At 38.6% G+C, this 7,120-nt stretch overlaps 1 non-coding gene across 1 annotated transcript; it reads left to right on the forward strand.

Annotated features, from left to right (window-relative positions):
• The first annotated feature begins 2,473 nt into the window (after window positions 1–2,473).
• Window positions 2,474–2,580, forward strand: LOC141603942 (small nucleolar RNA R71). The gene has a single exon (XR_012525776.1). It is a non-coding gene; the product is annotated as a small nucleolar RNA R71 (small nucleolar RNA).
• Window positions 2,581–7,120: the final 4,540 nt, after the last annotated feature.

Here is a 7,120-nt window from a genome sequence, read left to right on the forward strand (position 1 = left end):
TGGAACCGTTCGAGTACCTCGTGTCATGTCAAGACACAAAGTAGTGACATGAACACTAAGCAATCGTTACCCTTAGCATTCTATGTCTAGAATGACTCTCGTGGATGCCAATGAACACGGGTGCTCACGGAGATCTGGAGTAAGGGGTGAGGGTACGTATTAGGAAGCTCTTTTGATCGAACACCTAATCCCGCCCGCCTCGATAGCGGCCTCTACTAATGATTAGGGAGTTTATTCGTACTTGATATATCGTCGGCTATATGCATGCAATGCAACATCCATTAGATTAATCCTAGCATGTGAAGATTTAATACTAAGTCGGTTGACATGTAATTTAGCATACAATTGATGTCGAAGTCGGGATTTAATATTGATTTACATGTGAGAACATACAAACAATACAAGGATGAAAATTACAATAATGAAAACTACAATAATTACATTGGAATAGGTGATTTATATCGGAAATACCGCTAAAACGGATAATTTGAGAAAAAGGAATAAAAGAATAAAAGAAATAAATTAATAAATTAACAAACAGGAATTAGTGATATTACGGATATTAATGGATTAATTACGTAAACTAATTAAACTAGGTCAAGGCAGAAAAGGAGTTCAGGGACAGAATTCACCCTGGAACAGGCGCAGCAGGCACTGCGCCCTTTGGAAGAGGCGCAGCAGTTGCCGCGTCTGTTCCAAGGGTGAGTTCTGGCTGTGAAGCCGGAACTGCAAATCGTTAATGTTAATTGTTAAATTTAAGGATCGATTAGATTATAGACTCGGATGAAAGTGATTTAACAGATTATTTACATATGATTGAGGTCATAAAAGCAATAAAACATGAATGAGACGGAAACAAGACGGATTAATTATGTGAAGGGACGATGTTAATGAACGATTAATTAGTGACATCGGTGAATGAAACTAAACATGACGAAATATCAATGAATATGGATGCAAATATATCAACGACGAATCTCAGAAACTCAATATGAACAAATTGAATCTCTAAAACCCAGATTTGAATATTAATGACGAAAACCCGTAAATATTGATTATCTAAGATTTAAGTCGGAACAATGATGAATTAAACATGTTAATGATGAATGAACAATTATATACATGTGAATTGATATGTTATTATGATGAACGAATTAATGAACAAAAGGAAACAAATAAAACAAACACAAACACGAATTACGAGAGGACGGGAAGAAGAAAAAGAAGCGAGGCTGCGGCGGCCTCACGAAGAGGCGCGGCAGTCTGCGCTCCTTCGAAGAGGCGCAGCGATTCTTTGCGTCTTTTCTCGACGCTCGTCTCTACCGGAAATCCGCAAAAAGGTTTTAAAGACGGTTTTAGAAATCGGTTTTAATGGTGTTTCCGATACAAATCTTACAATCGTTATGCAATAATTAAAATACAATAAATAAAAGGAGAGATTACACCCTCAGACTTACATGTTGACGGAACGAGATGAACTAAGAAGATCGATTAGTGAATGCTCGACGCGAATGCAAGGAAAGAGTGCCCTCGTAAGAGGAAAACGATTAAGCAAATTGATTAATTAAGTTGATTATGTGTAGTGGTCAAATTGGTCGGTCATGCAACGGAGAGGCTGGTACCCGGAAGGATCCGAGCTTACGTGGTCGAATGTTCAAGCACGTAGGCGCCAATTAGTAAGAACAAAGTCTAGAATGCAAAGGGAGAAGAGAAGGGCGGACACTCGCGTGAGAAATATGAGGAACGAAAGCTCCTATTTATACTAATCACGTGAAGGTTTAGGGTTTCGGAGACTCTTTGGAAGTGAATCTCGGAAAGATATAAAAAAGATACGTAAATCATGCAAAGAAGGACCTGGGAAGAGGCGCAGACTCTGCGTCTCTTGGAAGAGGCGAAAGACTGTCTTTGCGTCTGTTCCCAGGAGGTTTCCTCTGTTTAAGAAAGATTTCCGTGTTTAAATTATGGTAGGACGGATTTAATTCGATTATCTTTTGAATATTACGGGATATTGTTTGCCAAAAGATAAAATTTGAGAAATATGGAATAGAAATATCCGGAACATTCCGAACATTCGACTCGGGATTTAACAACTATCGAGAAAATGGAGACGGTTTTTGACCCGGACTCGAATGTACTCTAATTATCGCCAAAACGACCGTATCGGGACGTAGATGACAACTAAGAGGTTGACATTAATATTTGAGCAATCACTTGACGATAATCTTACGAACTGTCACAAATCGTTCCGCGAATCAAACATGCGGCCCAATCATCACCGGGTGGTTTGCGAGAGGTGCAGAAACGAGGTGTCTACACATACTCAGCTTTATGGGTGGCTAAATCATCAATAATTTTCCACCCCTTAGTCTCTCCAACATACTCCTGGAATCTACCATTAGCTGCCGCATTCAGGATAGCCCTCTGATCGTCATAGAGCCCATTATAAAATTGATTGCATAGACTCCATTTCTCGAACCCATGGTGCGGAATAGTTCGCACTAGCTTCTTGAAACGGACCCACGCCTCATGGAAATTCTCATCCGGACCCTGTTTAAAGCTTGTGATCTGAGCTCTAATGGCATTTGTCTTCGAGGCAGAGAAATATTTCTTGTAGAATGCCAGGGCCAGCGACTTCCAATCAGTGATCCCGTTAGCAGCTCGATCCAGGTCTCTGTACCACTCCCTTGCAGTATCACGAAGAGAGCATATGAACATGGTCTCCTTCACCTGGTCCTGGGTCACACCGGTCGGTGGGGGTATGGAACAGCAATAATCAATGAAAGTCTCCATATGCTTAGCTGCATCTTCATTTGCAGCTCCCCCAAATTGGTTTCTCTCAACCAAGTTGATATAGGACGGTTTCGGCTTGAATTTTCTGTCCGTCCCTGGTAATGCAAATCCCTTATAGAGATTTTCAGCGGTCGGCTCAGAGTGACTGGCTATACTCGCTTCTTCAGCCATGTCTGGAGATGTGACGGTCTTAGTTGATGAAGTTGAAACAGGAGATGAAGGTGGATCCTCCTCAAATAAAGCGTTCTCGTAGTAACTAGACAGAGTACTCAGCTCTTCCGCTGTCGGCAATACTTTAGATGATCGTCCCAACTCACGCAAAGTCTTCTCAATCTCAGGATTGAACGGCGGTAATTCACCACTCTGTGACCTGCGCATAAGAAGAAACTACAAGTAGAAAATGAGAATAGTTTAAGGAACAGATGTCCCTTAAACTAGAAGAAAAACTAAAAATAAAAACAACTAAAAATTTTAAACAATTGCCTCCCCGGCAACGGCACCAAAATTTGATGCCTGTCATGTGTGCAGCAAAGATAATATTTATAGTCCAAACTACTACTATAACTAGTGGCAGTCAGGGTCGAACCACAGGGAGGCGATACAATTAATAGTTGATTATTTAAGTCTTAAAGTAACGGTGTGTGGGGGTTTGATTTGATTTGGTCTATAGCTAAAGACAATAAAAGAAAAGTAAACCAAATAAACGGATGAAAACAAATATTAAAAGGGTGCTAAGATGGTCGGTTCACTATAGTTTCGGCGGCAATGTACTAGGTAGGTCTAAAACAAACACGTGAGACGGGAAAATAAGAAGTCCTCTCGGTCCATTCTTACAGGTAGCATCTTTCGATCTCACTACAGGTCCCTAATATCACTAATACTAACTTTCGTCCTGAAAAGTGACTAAAAAGGCTAAATTAACTCATCTCTCGATCTTATTAATTTAGTCGTCTTAATTAGGTAGGCTATCTCCCTTCCCTATCTTTCGATCTTTATTGGGTCGGTCAATTCCTAGGCATTCAACTAGTCGCGTGCACTCGATTTGTCAAACATAGCAATTTAATTAATTAAAACGAAGGTGATCTCTTGAGGCAAGTCGATCGACCAAGGTATACGGTCGATCGACCGTGGCGCGATTCCAGGTCTACTATTCTAATGCCGCCTACTTCTACAGATTCCCTACATCCTAGCACAAGGTGTTTAGCTACTCATACTAGAAATAATAACAGCAATAAACTTAACAATTAAAACATTCGAATTCATACTTAAATTATCTAAACAAGCGATTAACATAAAACGATAATTTGGTTTCGGGAAATCTAACCTAGCAATTCTATACTACGAACGAAAGCAATAAAACGGAATATAAGAACAGAAGAATACCGTATAGAATAGGAGGGAAAGAATTGCAGAATAAAGATCCAAAAACCAAATGCAAAAGTAAACTGTATTAAATACGAAATAATCTTTAGAACCCTAATTACTGATGGTAAAACTTGATAAAAACTGAATAATGTCAGGTTACGTTATATAGGAATATAACGTAACACTCATTCCCAAACCTAATACACAATGGGCTTCTTAATTCTCGATCTCTTAATTCACGCAGATTAGCAGTGTGGTGGATCGACCACTGTGACTGGTCGATCGACCGGACTGCAGTGTACAGTAGCTTCTGGAACTCGTGCTCTGGTCGATCGACCATAGGCATCAGTCGATCGACCGAAGTAGCTGATACTTGACTTCTAAATTCTCGTGGATTTGTCTTCCGGGCCTCTAAATGCGCACCAAGTTCGTTTCTTGAGTAAATACTTCATGACAAATGCAATGCAAAATACTCGGGGACGGATTTAGCTCAATATCTACTCATTTCCGCATAAATCTGCAATATTACATAAAAATACGAAAGTAGACGAAATGGGGCAAATAGTAGCTTTAAACTACATAATTGAGCTCTGAAATGCGTGTAAAATAGGGTGTAAAACATCATATAAAAGACACGCATCAGATAAGATAATTCTAGAGAATAAGATCTTATCGAAGGTAATCTTTTATACCTTAGGTTGCACGAAACTAACAACAGCCCATAAGCTTCGTTTTTCGTGACAAACCCTACACTACTACAAATCCAGGCAACCACAACGGCCCTTTAACAACGCTTATTCACGAAAATCACCATAAGACATTGTAGAATGGATGGCGCGAATTTTACAAAACTTAATTACAACGGTTATGTGTTGTTAACCGTTGTTATTGGTTTTAACAACGGGTCAAACTTGTACAACCGTGGTTAATATAAGAACTAATAACAACAATTTACTCTGTAATATATTATAACCGTTGTTAATAATTTGGCATAAAATTAGTGAAAAGTAATTACAACGGTTATATTAGAACCCGTTGTTATTAGGTTTTAACAACGGTTGTAGACGCAATAACCGTTGTTATTGAAGTTATGAAGATCTAAAGAACAACAGATCGCTTTATTCTGCTATACGCTACAAAACACAAACACAAGCTAATACTGCTACACAAATATCATCCTCCATTCCTCCCTGATCGTCTCTCTCTGTCTTCATCACCGTCATTGTTGTCACCGTCTTCTCTCCCTCATCGTGTTTATCAATCAGGTATATATGTTTCTTAGCTTATTAACTATTTCTTATTAAGATTTTCAAGCTATATATAAATATAGGATTGTTCAATTTCCTGGCCTATGAATGTCGATTATTTTTGAATTTGTGAATTTGTTGGGTTATTATCTAATTTGTTGATAATTTAGCTTAATTGTTTTCCTGAATTTCGTTTATTTGTTTGCCTATTATTGGATTTTCTGAATTTGTTGCCTATATATTACGAATGTAGAAAAATGACTCGAACTTGGATGAATGCTGCAAATATGAGTGACCTCAACTATACGGATGGTTTAGCTGAATTTTATGAAGTCGTTGCGAACAATTTAAAAGGTTCTTCTAGTATTCCATGTCCTTGTGAAAGATGTGGTAATATTAGGTATATGGCTTTTCTGGACGTTAAAATACACCTAGAAAAGTGGAGATTTAGTCGATCCTATACACGTTGGATTTTTCATGGGGAACCATTAGAGGACGAGAATAGCTTTGAAGAAGATGATGTTGAGGTATACGAAAGGCTTACGGATGATCCTGAGTTTGCCGAATTTTTTGAGTTGGAAGAGTTGGAAGCAGACAAGTTGAATGTTGGGTCTATAGATAATGAAGAGAATGATGATGAGTCGAATGCTTTTCAAGATTTAGGTGATGACAGTATTAATTGGGATGACCTTAACAACATGTATGAGAAGTTGTGTGAGTCTAAAGCACCTATGTATCCTGGTTGTAAGTTCACAAAAATGTCGGCTGTGGTGAAGTTGTATAATATCAAGGGGGCAAATGGGGTGAGTGACACGTGTTTCACTAGTTTTTTAGCCTTGATAAATGAGTTGCTTCCAGATGGTAATGTTCTACCTGTTAAGATATATGAGGCTAAAAAACTAATAAAAGGAGTGAGTATGAAATATGAGAAAATACATGCATGTCCAAATGATTGCATATTGTATCGGAAATTATATCAAAACTTAACCAATTGTCCTAAATGTTTAGAGTGGCGTTATAAGGATAAGGAAGGGATCCCGGCTAAGGTGTTGTGGTATTTTCCAGTGATACCAAGATTCATAAGGATTTATACGAATAGCGTTGATTCAAAAATGTTAACTTGGCATGAAACTGGAAGAATAAATTATGGAAAGCTAAGACACCCGGCAGATGGTATGCAATGGAAATCGTTTGACGCTAAGTATCCCGAGTTCGGCAATGAACCTAGAAACTTACATCTAGCGCTATCCACTGATGGAATGAACCCACACGGAAACATGAGTAGCCAACATAGTACTTGGCCAGTAGTGTTGGCTATTTATAACTTACCTCCATATGTGTGCATGAAATAAAAGTATTTGATGTTGTCGTTGTTAATTTCCCGCCCTAAACAACCTGGAAATAATATAGATGTCTATTTGGAACCTCTTCTAGATGATTTACGAATGTTGTGGGATAGTGGGATAGAAGTATTTGATGCATATAAGAACGAAACTTTCAATTTGAGAGCGATGTTATTGTGTACAATATCTGACTATCCGGCTTATGGTAACCTTTCTGGGCACACAGTTCATGGGAAAGAGGCTTGTCCATTGTGTGGGGAGGATATCGAGTCTGAATACTTGAACTCTTCTCGTAAGTATGTGTATATGGGAAATAGGAGGTTCTTGTATCATGACCATTGTTATCGCAAGATGCAGAAAGCATTCAATGGAAGA

Source organism: Silene latifolia, chromosome 9 (assembly GCF_048544455.1).
Source record: "Silene latifolia isolate original U9 population chromosome 9, ASM4854445v1, whole genome shotgun sequence".
Classification (NCBI taxonomy): Eukaryota; Viridiplantae; Streptophyta; class Magnoliopsida; order Caryophyllales; family Caryophyllaceae; genus Silene; species Silene latifolia.